Source organism: Homarus americanus, unplaced genomic scaffold (genome assembly GCF_018991925.1).
Source record: "Homarus americanus isolate GMGI-L3 unplaced genomic scaffold, GMGI_Hamer_2.0 scaffold16340, whole genome shotgun sequence".
Classification (NCBI taxonomy): domain Eukaryota; kingdom Metazoa; phylum Arthropoda; class Malacostraca; order Decapoda; family Nephropidae; genus Homarus; species Homarus americanus.
The window spans coordinates 314,133-330,702 of NW_024729824.1; positions in this window are offsets into that span (position 1 = coordinate 314,133).

Consider the following 16,570-nt stretch of genomic DNA (forward strand, 5'->3'; position numbering starts at 1 on the left):
TGGATGATTCTTAGCCAGTAGTATGGTGGGTTGTGGATGATTCTTAGTAGTATGGTTGGTTGTGGATGATTCTTAGCCAGTAGTATGGTTGGTTGTGGATGATTCTTAGCCAGTGGTATGGTTGGTTGTGGATGATTCTTAGTAGTATGGTTGGTTGTGGATGATTCTTAGCCAGTAGTATGGTGGGTTGTGGATGATTCTTAGTAGTATGGTTGGTTGTGGATGATTCTTAGCCAGTAGTATGGTTCGTTGTGGATGATTCTTAGCCAGTAGTATGGTCCGTTGTGGATGATTCTTAGCCAGTGGTATGGTTCGTTGTGGATGATTCTTTAGCCAGTAGTATGGGTGGGTTTGTGGATAGTTCTTAGTATAGTATGGTTGGTTGTGGATGATTCTTAGCTTCTAGTAGTATGGTTGGTTGTGGATGATTCTTGTAGTAGTGGTTTCGTTGTGGATGATTCTTGGTATGGTTGGTTGTGGATGATTCTTAGCCAGTAGTATATGGTGGGTTGTGGATGATTCTTAGTAGTATGGTTGGTTGTGGATGATTCTTAGTAGTATGGTTGGTTGTGGATGATTCTTAGTGGTATGGTTGGTTGTGGATGATTCTTAGCAATTTGGTTGGTTGTGGATGATTCTTAGCCAATAGTAACAGTAGTATGGTTGGTTGTGGATGATTCTTAGTAGTATGGTTGGTTGTGGATGATTCTTAGTAGTATGGTTGATTGTGGATGATTCTTAGTAGTATGGTTGGTTGTGGATGATTCTTAGTAGTATGGTTGGTTGTGGATGATTCTTAGCAATTTGGTTGGTTGTGGATGATTCTTAGCCAATAGTAACAGTAGTATGGTTGGTTGTGGATGATTCTTAGTAGTATGGTTGGTTGTGGATGATTCTTAGTAGTATGGTTGGTTGTGGGTGAGTCTCATTAAAATCGTCGTGGAATATCGTCAATCTTCTTGGGATTCTCAGCCGATGGTAAATATTTTAACAAGAGTCAGAATTATTGGTAATGTCTCCACTAACATCTTTAGAGGAGGTTCTTACAGGAGATCAAGTTACTTATTGATCCCTTGATTACGATGATATACCCCTGAAAATAAGGTGTCCATGTACTCAAGGGGTTGTCATCGTACTCAAGGTTGTCAGTTTGTCATCGTATTAAGCATCGTCTGTTAAATCATCGTACCAAGGGTTAAATCATCGTACTCAAGGGTTAAATCATCGTACTCACGGTGTTAAGTCATCGTACTCACGGGTTGTCATCGTACCACGGGTAAGTCATCGTACTGGGGTTGTCATCGTACTCTGGGGTTAAGTCATCGTACTCAAGGGGTTAGTCATCGTACTCCTGGGGTTAAATCATCGTACTCAAGGGTTAAATCATCGTACTCCTGGGGTTAAGTCATCATCGTACTCAAGGGGTTAAGTCATCGTACTCCTGGGGTTAAGTCATCGTACTCCTGGGGTTAAGTCATCGTACTCAAGGGGTTAAGGAAAATACAAGCAGCGTGTTGTTAACGTGTTTGTATACGGCAACAATAGCTTCTGGTAAAATGCTTTAAGGAGATCGAGTAACTCTTGGTAAGATTCTTCTGGAAGACTTAAATACCGACTGCATTTGATAAAGCTCATCTCGAAGACTCAAACAGTCTTGTCCAAGAGTTTGTGGGTGATGCAAACGACTTCAGCTGGAGGTCCTTGAGAAAGACTTACAGCCTTGATATCGTTCATGTGGAAGACTTGCTGCCTTAAGAGAGATAAACTGTCTCTTGTTAAGAACTTTGTGGCAAATATAAGCCTTTAGTGATGAGTAACTTACTGTACATAGAGACCATTAAAGATCAAGCATCTACGAGGAGTTTTAAAACCTGCTGAAGAAGACTGCAGGTCCTCGACGACGCAGTCTGACAGTAAAGGTTTAAGGTCGTAGTGGGCCAAGATAAGCCCCCTGACCGCGGGCTCCCAGTCAGTACGGAAGCCCCGCTGGCAAGCCGCTTTGTCCGTCTGCTAACAAGCATGGAGGGCGCTGGGTTGCCGAGGGCTTTTCCTGATCAATTCGAGGGAGGAAATTGTGGAGCTTTCCTCTGTAAGAGTTTTAATTCAATATCCGGAGGTTTAGTGGAATATATTTAAAACGTCAGCAAGAAGACCGTCCGGATTTATTGAGTAACATTTGGTTGTGGCATTTGATGCCGCTAAATAAAAGAAGTTATTTCATCTTTCATTCCAGCGCCCTCAGGATCAGCGAGCATAATCCCGGAGGAACACTCACACACCCCGCGCCACCATTTGGACGAGCTTGCGGCCGTAATTCACGAGGTTTGTTTGCCTTTACCGCCACATCTTTTGTCAGTAATTTCCCGCCAAGAATATCCGCTGATACATTTGGCTGGAGACAATACCAGCGGTAATTAAAACAAATCCCGCCAACTGTATCTGTAGCTCTGAGTAGGGCGCTTCTCTCGCCTCATATTATAGTTTACAGTTCAACACAGCCTTCGAAATGTATCTATATAACACAACGCTTCTCTCACAATATTATGCAACTCAACACAACTTTCGTCAGTAATTTTCGGCTGATGATTGCAGATGGCGGGAAACAGTAGTAGCAGTTATAAACAAAGGCCCGTGAAATGGATCCCCAGCGATAAGTCTCCAGGGCCGTGCGTCTGTGTTCCCATATCATACATTCCAACACTAAATTGCGCCCGGGTGGCAGTAGAACCTGGACCAATTAACGAGAAGGAGCTCAACTTTGACGGTTACTTGGCACCATCACTTTCGTGGTAATGAAGTTGGTTTCTCGGTCGCCTTGCTGGCCTCTGAAATCTTACTGGAAACGGATCGGCCTGTCACAGAACTAAGAAGCTTCTGTTCCTTCGTTATGACACCCATACATAACGTTGTTTGTATATACACGAAGCTCTTTGATTTATGTACGTATATATATTAAGGAGGTAAATTAGTCAGTTTGGACCGCAATTCTTGAAGTTAGTTTATGTTGGGGCCCATTATGACTAGGGCCCGTAGGACTTTGTTCTATTAAGACTGGGGCCTATTAGTACCGGCGTCCACCAGTTGACACATCGGCGGCTGGTGGTCGTTCACGTAGTTTCGTCATTGTCTCATCGTCGCGGTCACAACCTCCCTCCTCCTCCCCCTCCAGTACACCCATCCACCATCTCACCCTCCTCCCTCCTTCCCCTCCCTCCTCCTCCTCCCTCCCTCCCTCCTTCCTCCTGGCATTCTCCCTTCAAATTGGATCTCATTTCAATCGTCCTCCGTAATTATTCTCCGCAAATTGGGTGAAAAATCGGGAGGAAATGGGTCAATTGTGATGATGAAGCGACCAATTAAGAGACCAGTTGTGCTTGTTTGTTTGTTTTATTTTATTTAATTTTTTATCAGTTTTTGTTTTCAGTGAAAATATTTTTTATTTTTTTTTTTGGATGGAGAAGTGGTTATTGTTTGTTTGTTTGTTTTCTGTGTTTGGTTTGCTTGGATGAGCATGAGTGTGTGTGTGTGATTGTGTTTTTGTTTTTAGAAAGAAATTTCCTGTTTGTAGGTTAGATGCTTTTATGTATGGAGGGAAGAGATTTGTGTCCTAGACCAGAACCTAACCTAACCGACCTGACCCTGACCTAACCCAACCTGACCTGACCTGACCTAACCTCAACTAACCTATATACAGCCTGACCCTGACCTAACCTAACCTAACCTAACCTAACCTGACCTGACCCGCAACCTGACCTGACACAGCCTAACCTAACCTAACCTGACCTGATCTGACCTGACCTAACCTAACCTAACCTAACCTAACCTAACCTAACCCTAACAACCCTAACCCGACCTGACACAGCCTAACCCTAACCTAACCTAACCCTAACCTAACCTAACCTAACCTGACCTAACCTGACCTGACCTAACCTAACCTAACCTAACCTAACCTGATCCACGGTTTTAGTTTAAACATTCGAGTGTTGATCCTAGGGTCGTGTGTGCTCATGTGTCGTTGTCTGAACACTCTTCTCTCTGTGTGTCTGTGAACAGCCTCGTTCGCCTCCACCCCGTGATAGTTACACTGTTTTAGTGACCTATAGAAGGCACATTCCACCTCTCTCTCTCTCTCTCTCTCCTTTCTCTCTTCCTTTCTCCCTCTTTCCCTCCTGACTCTTTTAGTGATATTGTTGTACAAAATTTGGAGGTCCATTCTCCTCATCTCTCTCTCTCTCTCTCTCTCTCTCTCTCTCTCTCTCTCTCTCTCTCTCTCTCTCTCTCTCTCTCTCTCTCTCTCTCTCTCTCTCTTCTCTCTCTCTCTCTCTCTCTCTCTCTCTCTCTCTCTCTCTCTCGTCATTCCTTCCCCTTGGTATTTCTTCCCCTCCCCACCCTACCCTTCCCCTCTCCCTCTTACCTTTGACCCTCTCTGCACCCCTTCTCTACCCCTCCAACCTCCATCTAACTCTCTATCCTTTCCCCTCCTCACTCTCCCCATATCCCCCCTCCTCCCCTCCTCCTCATCCCCCCCCGACTAGGACCAGCGACGGGACCTGTATCACACCGGCCATTCAGTTCATTTATCGTACATCAGGCGGACGGGAGCCACATTACTCACTTTGACCTCGGTGTATAGGTGGATTTTAGCATGATCATCCATTCACCACGGAAATGGATTCCATTTGTGTGTCGTGGCGCGTCTGGTGGTTTGCAATCCTCTTTCCTGTGGTCAGTGTGGCGCGCTTGGAGGTTGAAGGGCTGGGAGAAGGACGTTATAGTCTAGAACTACTACATCCAAACTCCTTCCGACATATTCCCCATCACTCCTACATCTCTCCCATCTCCCTCCTCCTACACCCCTTTATCCCCATCCTCCTACATCCTCTCCCCATCTCCCCTCACTCCTCCCCACCTCCTTCATCTCCCCTCCTCCTACACCCCCCTTCCCATCTCCTCCCTCCTACACCCTCCTCCCCATCTCCCCTCACTCCTACACCCCCTCCCCCATCTCCCCATCCTCCCACCCCTCCTTCATCTTCCCTCACTCCCTCCCCACCCCCTCCCCATCTCCCTCACTCCCTACACCCCTCCCCATCTTCCCATCTCCTACACCCCCTCCCATCTCCCTCACTCCTGCCTCTTCCCCTCACTCCTACACCCCTCCCCCATCTCCCCTCCCTCCCTCCCCACCCCTCCCCATCTCCCCATCCCTCCCCACCCCCTCCCCATCTCCCCTCCTCCTCCACCCCTCCCCATCTCCCCCTCCTTCCCTACACCTCCCCATCTCCCTCACTCCTACCCCTCCCCCATCTCTCCTCCTACACCTCATCTCCCCTCCTCCTCACTTCCCCATCTCCCCTCCTCCTACACCCCCCCCCATCTCCCATCCTCCCACACCCCTCCTTCATCTTCCCCACTCCTCACCCCCCTCCCCATCTCCCCTCCTCCTCACCTCCCCCATCTTCCCATCCTCCTACACCCCTCCCATCTCCCCTCACTCCCTACCCCTCCCCATCTCCCCTCCTCTCCCCCCCCTCCCATCTCCCCTCACTCCCTACACCCCTCCCCATCTCCCCATCCTCCCTACACCCCCTCCCCATCTCCCCTCCACTCCTACACCCCTCCCCATCTCCCCTCCTCCCTACACCCCTCCCCATCTCCCCTCACTCCCTACACCCCCTCCCCCTCCCTCACCTCCTCCCCTACACCCCCTCCCCATCTCCCCTCCCTCTCACCCCTTCCCCCCTCTCCCCTCACTCCCTACACCCCCCTCCCCATCTCCCATCCTCCCTACACCCCCTCCCCATCTCCCCTCACTCCTACACCCCTCCTTCATCTCCCCTCACTCCTACACCCCTTCCCATCTCCCCACTCCATCCCTACCCCCTCCCCCATCTCCACCTCCACTCCCTACACCCCTCCCCATCTCCCCTCAACACCCCCTTCCCACTCCCCATCCTTCTACACCCCTCCCCATCTCACCTCACTCTACCCCCCTCCCCATCTCCCCTCCTCCTCACCCCCTTCCCATCTCCCCTCCTCCTACACCCCTCCCCATCTCACCTCCCTCTCACCCCCCTCCCCACTCTCCCCTCACTCCTACCTTCCCATCTCCCCATCACTCCCCCTCCCCATCTCCACCTCACTCCCCCCCCCCTCCCCATCTCCCCTCCCTCCCACCCCCCCTTCCTCCCCATCACTCCTACACCCCTCCCCATCTCCCACCTCCTCCCTACACCCCTCCCACTCCCCTCACTCCTACACCCCTTCCCATCTCCCCTCCTCCCCACACCCCCCCTCCCCATCTCCCCTCCTCCTACACCCCTCCCCCATCTCCCCTCCCTCCTACACCCCTCCCCCATCTCCCCATCACTCCCCACCCCTCCCCTCTCCCCTCACTCCTACACCCCTCCCCATCTCCCTCACTCCTACACCCCTCCCCATCTCCCCTCCTCCTACACCCCCTCCCATCTCCTCTCCTCCTACACCCCTCCCATCTCCCTCCTCCCACCCCCCTCCCCATCTCCCTCACTCCCCACCCCCTCCCATCTCCCCTCACTCCCACCCCCCTCCCATCCCCTCCCCCTCCCCCATCCCACCTCCTCCCCACCTCCCCATCTCCCTCCTCCCTACACCCCTCCCCATCTCCCCCATCCTCCCCACCCCCTCCCCATCTCCCCTCACTCCCTACCCCCTCCCCATCTCCTCTCCCTCCCCACCCCCTCCCCATCTCCCCTCCCTCCCCACCCCCCCTCCCCTTCCTCCCCCCTCCCCATCCTTCCCTACCTCCCCATCCCCTCCCTCCCCCCCTCCCCCATCTCCCTCACTCCTACACCCCCTCCCCATCTCCCCTCACTCTACACCCCCTCCCCATCTCCCCTCCTCCCTACACCTCCCCATCTCCCCTCCTCCCCACCCCTCCCCCCATCTCCCCTCACTCTCCCCTCCCCATCTCCCTAACTCCACCCCTCCCATCTCCCCATCACTCCTACACCCCTTCCCATCCTTCCGAAATTAAGCGTGTATGGGGTGGGACTGATTCTAGCCCCCATGCGTTAAGTGGATTTCTGCAGTGTGGGGGGTAGATGGGGAGTGATGGGAGGTGGTGTGTGTGTGTTTTGTGTGTTGTGTGTGTGTGTGTGTGTGTGTGTGTGTGTGTGTGTGTGTGTGTGTGTGTGTGTGTGTGTGTGTGTGTGTGTGTGTGTGTGTGTGTGTGTGTGTGTGTGTGTGTGTGTGTGTGCCCTCTCCTCGACCCTGGGTTGATGTACACAGTTGTGTCATGTATGTAATGCGATCCTGTGTGAACGGAGAATTCATGATATCTCTCTCTCTCTCTCTCTCTCTCTCTCTCTCTCTCTCTCTCTCTCTTTCTCTTCTCTCTCTTCTCTCTCTCTCTCTCTCTCTCTCTCTCTCTCTCTCTCTCTCTCTCTCTCTCTCTCTCTCTCACCCTTCCTTTCCCATTTCCCTTCCTTTATCAGTACGTCCTCTTTCCTTCTCCTTTCATATCCTCTCCACCTTTCCCTCTCCTGGACACACCTCCTCGTCATCGTCTTTCTTCTATGTCGTTTATCCCTCTCTTCCTCTCCATCTCTTCTTCCTCTCTTTATCTTCATTTCTTTCATCTCCCTTTCTGATTCTCTTTCATTCTTTTCTTCCAGCTCGCTTCTCCCTTTCACTTTCTCTGAGTCTTTCTATTCCCTTTCGCTTTATTTACTTTCTCCGTTTCTCTGCATCTTTCTTTTTCCATTTCTCAACCTCACCCTCCCTCTTCTCCCCACCTTCTCTTTCACTTTTCCTACATATTTCTTCTCCGTCCCTTCCCCTTTCCCCCTTCTCCTTTCCTCCTTCTCCTTCCCCTTCCTTCCTCCTCCTTCCCCCCTTCCCTCCCTCCTTCCCCTTCCTCTCTTCCCTCCTTCTCCCTTTCTCCTTTCCATCCCCCTTCCCTCCTTCCCCTCCCTCCTTCCTCCTCCCCAACCCCTTCCCCGCCCCCAAATTACAGTACCAGGTGATGGCTGGCGTAAATAGTAAGTGTTCTTCATATTTACCTTTTTGAAACGTAATAATTTTCTTCCTTGTTACCAGTCTAGCTTAAGGGCTTTTGTGTCATAAATACTGATATGTTTGTCAGAATTTTCTGCAAATAATGGATAATTATTTTACCATGAGTCTCACTGGGAGCTTTTATTGCTGCTGTTGTTATTGTTTTTGCCATGTTAGGTTAGGTTAATGTTAGGTTAGGGCTGAGTTTGGTTTGGTTAGGTTAGGTTGGGTTAGGTTAGGTTAAGGCTGAGTTAGGTTAGGTTAGGACCGTGATGGACCGACGTAAGAGCATAGGATTAAAGGCTTTAATAATGAACTGGATAACTGACCTATTGAGGAGACTCACTTTTGCTGCGTTGGTATAGAACTCGTTAACTTGTTCTACGTTGAAGAAGAGAACTCGTTAACTTGTTCTACGTTGAAGAAGAGAACTCGTTAACTTGTTCTACGTTGAAGAAGAGAACTCGTTAACTTGCTCTACGTTGAAGAAATTGCGCTGTGTTGAAGAAAAGAACTCGTTAACTTGTTTTACGTTGAAGAAAAGAACTCGTTAACTTGTTCTGCGTTCAATTGTAACCCACAGTGATCTTTGACAACGCTGAACGACTCTGCCACGCTGGGTCGCAGTTATTGGAACGTGGATTTTTTTTTTCCCTCGTGGAAGATTTATTATTGAATTACAAAGAGTTTAGAAAATATTGTGTTGTGCTACTCGACTGTTGTGCTATTGACTGGTGTGCTATTGACTGGTGTGCTACTCGACTGGTGTGCTATTCGACTGGTGTGCTACTCGACTGTTGTGCTATTGACTGGTGTGCTATTGACTGGTGTGCTACTCGACTGGTGTGCTACTGACTGGTGTGCTACTCGACTGGTGTGCTACTCGACTGGTGTGCTACTCGACTGGTGTGCTACTCGACTGGTGTGCTACTCGACTGGTGTGCTACTCGACTGGTGTGCTACTCGACTGGTGTGCTATTCGACTGGTGTGCTACTCGACTGGTGTGCTATTCGACTGGTGTGCTACTCGATTGGTGTGCTACTCGACTGGTGTGCTACTCGACTGGTGTGCTACTCGACTGGTGTGCTACTCGACTGGCGTCTACTGTGGCGTGCTATTCGTTTGGTGTGCTACTGACTGGTGTGCTACTCGACTGGCGTGCTATTCGTTGGTGTGCTACTCGACTGGTGTGCTACTCGACTGTGTGCTATTCGTCTGGGTAAATGGGAATAAAGTTTTTTTTCGGGGGTTATTGTACTTGCCTGGTTTTGTTTATAGTGGCGAACTGAGATAAATTTGGCTTCGTTGGGATTAGATTGTCGCTGGAGAATTGGTGGGTTTTTGATGTCTCTCAAACACGACCAGTCAGCCGCGTGAGAGAGGGCGTCCACCTCCACTACTTGGGTGCTTGTGATTGGTTAAATTCAATCTTGTCAGAGTTACCCAACAGTAAGTTCACTGACCAATCAGAGCATTTGTTTACTGCTGGGCTTTAGCCAATCATAGATGTTATTTATTTCAGGCGGTCGGAGTTAGTCCTTTACTCAGCCAGTTGAAAAGTGAGTGTACTAGTTAATCACAGTGTTTGTTTACTCAGCTACAGCCAATCAGGAGTTTTGTTTATACTGTAATGGTCAGTCACACCTAATGTTTACACCTCAGTGCACATCACACACCCACGGCCATGACATTGGGTTTTGTAAACGTATATTTATCTGTTTTAGGATCTTTTAAATAAACCGCACGCGGCATTTACCACAAATACACCGCAGGTAACGTGAATCATTGCTCACTCTTTTGTGCGACAGTAAATTGATGTTTGCATTTAATTCGTGTGTTATTTAGTTTTCTCTTATCGGTCCGGAGTCCAGATTTACCAAGACTTTACACTGCTATTTCGTCCCCTGACAGACGCTAATATGTAGTTAACGTAGACTATAATGGTCATTGGCCTGCTAGTATTTATGTTAATCTTGTTCTTTGGCAGAAAGTTAACCAAACAGGTGCGTTCTTACGTCACTAATTACCTCGAATATTTATCACACGACAGTTTTGGGATCCCGGCCCAGTCATGAGCTGTCTATGTGTTCCTCAGTCCAGAAACACTATGATACTTTAAAGAACTACAAGAAACACTGATTATTTTAAGGAACTACAAGAAACACTATGACTCTGTAAGGAACTACAAAAAACACATTATTTTAAGGAACTACAAGAAACACTATGACTCTTTAAGGAACTACAAGAAACACTGATAATTTGTAAGGACTCTCGTGGGGTGACTGTAAGAGGCTGTGTAATCCTTATCAGAACTGTATTGTACAAACGGTATGATATAAAACCATAATTGTCGGACATAAACTTACTGGTCACTGAGAGTCAAGGAAACAAGTGCTACAAGATACACTGTAGTTTAACTCTGGCTAAAACTACGAGTTCTAACTACAAGAAAATCTGTAGTGTTTCCGTTGCCAGAATATATCCCCCCACCCCCCCTCCCCCCCACCCCCTCATATAGTGGCAAACACCAATACCTAAAGATAACATGACACTAACATGTTATCATATTAATGTTGTTGTCATATGGTAGGAACAGATAAACTTGAACATGTTATTAATGGTGTTGACGCTACTAGGAAGGAATGGGGAATCGCCGAGGTTCATTTAAGGCAACATTACTCAGCCCATTCCGGCAGCGTCAATCCCGGGGAAAATATACCTCAGAAACCTGTATCTTTGTATGACTCTTTTCTCACGAGGCTCTGCTACAAGCCATCAATGCTTCGTGGACAGCACAAAGACTCCCACCGGAATGGAAGAAGGCAGATATACAGCCCATTCCGAAGCCCACAGAACCAGACAAACCGAGGCCCATCTCCCTTCTCAGCTGCATAGCGAAGACGGGAGAAAGAATGGCTCTCAACCGACTCAAGTGGAAAGTAGGCAGCCCACACCCTCTCATCTTTGCTTACACCGAGAACACCGGCACAGGCAACAACATCGCCGACATACTCAGCACAGTGGACTACAAACCAGCTCTGGTGGTCTTCCTCGACCTTGAGAAGGCCTTCGAACTAGCAAATCCACTGGCCATTACAACGACGCTCGCTGAAAAAGGCGTCAAAGGAAGGTTGCTGGGGTGGATCCAGAACTACCTCACACAGAGAGAAGCAAGAGTACGCTTTCAGGGAGCAACCTCAAGCTACAGGGTCCATGAAAACGGAACCCCACAAGGAGGCATCCTCAGTCCAATGCTGTTCAATGTCCTGATGGAAAATCTAGTCAAACTTCCTTTCAGACAAACAGCCAAGCTCCTATGTTATGCAGACGACTTACAGCTTATAGTAAAAGGATCAAACAGACTAGCCAACACGCAACACGCACTCCAACTTATAGAAGAGGAGTGCAACAGACTTGGACTCAAGATAAATCCAGCCAAGTCGAAAGCGATGGCCATCTGCACAGACACACCAGACAAGATGCTCTCCATACAAAACACGCCGGTAGTCTGGACCAACACCCACCATTGTCTTGTAATCTGGTTTGACCAGAAACTCACCTTCAAGCCGCAACTCGAGTATCTCAGGCACAGGACGAAGAGCAGACACAATATAATGAGGTCGCTCACCAGCACAACCGCAGGAGCAAACCTTCATGTGCTCAAAGCCTACTACATGGCCGCCATCAGATCGTTGGTAGATTACAGTGCTCCAGCACTCATTGGACTGAGAGAAGACCAAATAGCCAAGCTAGAATCATCCAAAATAATGCTCTCAGGACCATGCTCGGAGCACCCATGTGGACCAGAATTTGCAATTTGCAAATGGAAACCGAACTACCACCCCTGGCAGTACGAGTCAAGCAGGTGACAGCCGGTCTCCTCGCCAAAATCTGTAGAGCAGACAAGCCCACAGTTGCCAAAATTCGAATCAGTGCCTCCCTCCACCTCGACCACAGAGTGCGAGGGGCCACCTGGTCGCACGAGGCAAGCGAGGTCATCCGACACCTGCAAGCAGAAACACTCGTCAAGAACAACCAAGACACACGAGACAATGGTTACGTAGTCCCTCCACCATGGAGCCCTCCACCAGCCACATTCAAAATCACCGACCTAGGCGATAGTAAAGCCAACCTCCAGAAGGAGGACCTCAAAAAAATAACTCGAAGCCATAGCCACCGAGACACCGGCTGATGCAGCATCATACTTCACAGACGGCTCGGTGGACCCAAAACATCATAGATCCGGAGCGGCCTTCTACACCCAAGGTCAGACCCTCCGATGGAGACTTTCCAATGACTGCTCCACCCTACAAACAGAGCTGGTAGCAATCTCAAAGGCCCTACAACACGCTGCAACACAACACAACAAGTCCATCATAATTCACACGGACTCGAAATCGGCCATGCAGGCGCTGCAACACAGTCAACCAAGAGACAACGTCCACATCATTACCTCGATCCTCGCACAGCTACAGGAATTCCAAAGCCAAAACCGCCCAGTCGTCTTACACTGGATTCCCAGTCATATAGGGATCGGAGGAAACGACGTGGCAGACGAAGCAGCCAAGGCAGCCACACGTTCTAGTAGCGTACACATCCAAGTTCCAGCAAGCGTGCAACAGATCAAGAATCACCTCAGAAAGACTTGCAAGCTCCACATCAAAAAGAACTTCCTTCACGCATTCAACGCTGGATCCCAATCAGCCAAATGGTACCTGGCGGCCACAAAAGGGGAACCACCTTTCGCTGACAAGAAAACTCCAAGACAAACCCAAGTCAGCCTTCATCGACTACGACTAGGGTACAAGTGCTCCTGGCAGATGATCGGAAATGACGTCATGGAATGCATCTACTGTCAGGAGCCAGCAGCCAACCCACTTGAACACTATCTCCTCGACTGCGAGGTCACACAAAGCCTCCGAAACAGAACTCAAATCTCCCAAGAAACACACACAACACCAGCGGCCACTCTAACCCGAAAGGCCCAAACAGACCACATTCACCACCTACTCCGGGTCATCACACGATATCCACCACCCAGATAGCTTAGAAAGTATCCTCTCCCAGCAAGTGCGGACCCCAGTTAGGGGGGCGCGCCACTCCGAAACTGACCACGTCCAAGAGTGGGGGTTGGTGGTAAGCGTCCACTGATCGGGGGTCCGCTTACACTTGCAACCTGCAGTATCCTTCCAATCTGCAGGTGGGACCACCTCCAATCCCAATCCGGTCTGGCTGCTTCTGGAGCTCCAGCCGGAACCACCAAACGGGCCGCCTATAGGCAAAGGCCCGTGTCGGACTACGGTCCGACAATCTCAACAACAACAACATCTTTTCTCAAGCGACCCCACCCACCCCTCCCACCCTCTCCTCCCACACACCCTTCCACTGTACCCTCCTCAACACCCTACCACTGTACCCTTCACAACACCCTTCCACTGTACCCTCCTCAACACCCTACCACTGTACCTCCACAACACCCTTCCACTGTTCTCCCATTCCGTACCTCCAACACCCTACCACTGTACCCTCACAACACCCCTTCCACTGTACCTCCTCAACACCCTTCCACTGTAATTCTCCTGCTGTACCTCCCACTGTAATTCTCCTCAACACCCTCCCACTGCACTCCTACCACTGTACCTCCCAACACCTCCACTGTACCTCTCAACACACTTCCATTGTACCCTCCCACTGTACCTCCTCCACTGTACCCTCCTCATCACCTCCATCACCCCCACACTGTACCCCCAACACCTTCCACTGTACCTCCTCAACACACTCTACTGTCAAAATTCTCCCACTGTACCTCCCCACTAAAATTCTCCCTCAACACCTCCCACTGGTGTACCTCACTAAAATTCCCTGACCTTCCGACTGTACCCTCAACACACCCCCCACTGTACCCTCCTCACTGTACCTCCTCAACACCTCCCACTAAACCTGCCTCACTGTAATTCTCTCCCCAACACCTCTTCCACTGTACCTTCCTCTTCAACACACCCCCCACTGTACCTCCTTCACTCAAAATTCTCAGGCTCATAGATCGCACCATCACCCTCACGCCTGTACTCGTCTCCAAACTACATAAAAACTTTCCCAACCAAACCCAACCAAACCCAACCAAACCCAACCAAACCCAACCAATCCCAACCAATCGTCAGGTCCTGGTGGGAGTCTCTGGTAGCTCCCCTCACGGTATTGTAAACATCAACTACATGAACCAACAGTAAATCCGACTCCAGTCCAGACAGGAAGTAATTCTGCCCAGGATCAAAGTTTTCAGATGGACAAATTATATACTTTTCTTGTGTGTGTGTGTGTGTGTGTGTGTGTGTGTGTGTGTGTGTGTGTGTGTGTGTGTGTGTGTGTGTGTGTGTGTGTGTGTTTATGTGTGTGTGTGTGTGTGTGTGTGTGTGTGTGTGTGTGTGTGTGTGTGTGTGTGTGTGTGTGTGTGTGTGTGTGTGTGTGTGTGGTGTGTGTGTGTGTGTGTGTGTGTGTGTGTGTGCCAACAACTTCAGCAGGCTTTGTGAAGGTAAGGAGGTGAGAGAGAGAGAGAGAGAGAGAGCAGGAGAGCACATCAGGGAAGGAAGTGTTCTGAAAGAATAGATATAGGAGAGATGACACGACGACGCCACTCTACACGACGCCACTCTACACGACGCCACGACGCCACTCTACACGACGCCACTACGACGCCACTCTACACGACGGCGCACGCTGCACGACTCGACGGCACGCTACGACGCGACGGCACGCTACACGACGGCACGCACACGACGCACGCTACTACACGACGGCACGCTACTACACGCGACGCACACTACCACACGACGGCACGCTACGACCACTCTACACGACGCCACTTTCTACACGACGTCACGCTACACGACGCACGACCACGACGCGCCACCCACACGACGACCACGCTACGACGACGCTACGACTCGCCGCATACGACTACACGACGACGCACGCTACACGACGCCACTCTACACGACGCCACTCACACGACGGCACGCCACGACATCACTTACGACGCCCTTACGACACCACTGACGACGCCACGCTACGCCACGCCACTCTACGACACCACGGCGCTTCCACGACGACGGCCGCTACACGACGCCACTCTACACGACGGCACGCTACAAGACGCCACTCTACACGACGCCACTCTACACAACGCCACTCTATACGACGCCACTACACGATGCCACTGTACACGACGCCATGCTGCACGACGCCACTCTACACGACGCCACTACACGATGCCACTTTATACGATGCTAACCTAACCTAACCTAACCTAACAATTGAGAAGGCCTTCACCCGGTTCATGGTCATCTGGGACGCTGATCCAGGTTGAGTTAATCTTCACAAAGGTTTGATAGAGTCTGTATCGACGGGAGACTCGTCTAAATGTTGTTGTCAGTAATTATCAATGTCAGTAATTATCAATGTCAGTAATTATCAAAATGTCAGTAATTATCAGTGTCAGTAATTATCAAAATGTCAGTAATTATCAATGTCAGTAATTATCAATGTCAGTAATTATCAGTGTCAGTAATTATCAATGTCAGTAATTATCAATGTCAGTAATTATCAAAATGTCAGTAATTATCAAAATGTCAGTAATTATCAGTGTCAGTAATTATTAAAATGTCAGCAGAGTAAGTGTTAAGGGGGGGTAAGAGGAGGAATGAATCAGTGCTGTTGCTTGAGAAGGGGGAGGAGGAGAGGACCTCCGTCTTCAGGTAAACTGTCGTGTAATTAAAGAAGGAAAGTTGCAATCAGTTCTCATAACCTGAGGATCATACGAGGCAGGTTATTCCCTCGAATATTTGGCCACGTTTAATGAGTTTCATGGGACGTCGTCAGAGAGTAATTGACAAGACTGGTTGTTTGCCGTTTAGGTTTTTTTTTTCCATTTCTTTTCTCATTGTTTGCGAGAATTTTGGACGACAGACCGAGGGTAATTATACACCTTCAGGAAATTAATAATTCAGGAATAATAATAAAAATATTTCCCCTGGGATGGTTTCTCTCGGGTACGACTCTTGTCTGGCCTGCGCGTGGTCGTCACAGGAAGAGACATGGAATAAACTCTTCTCCTCCATACATCTAGAGTAGTTACTATAGGGAGAGAGAACCTTGGAGAATTAGTGGTGTGATTATGGCTCCAGCGTCAAAGAGCTTCCTAATTCTGTTAATATGCAAGTCAATGTCTCCCTGGGGTCTGGGGCTGTTCAGGGTCTTCTCGTTATGTCTTCAATAAGGTCTAATCATATAACGGGTCTTGTGATGAGCTTCTTTGGTGTCTTGAGTCTTTAAGGTCAGAAGTCACTACTCATCACTATACATCACACACACACACACACACACACACACACACACACACACACACACACACACACACACACACACACACAAGTGCTGAAATCCCTTGTTAAATGGCCCTCTGCCCCTTGTCATTATATATTATTTTATATTTGCATCACTTATGTTACTTGTATATTATTTGTCAACCAAGTG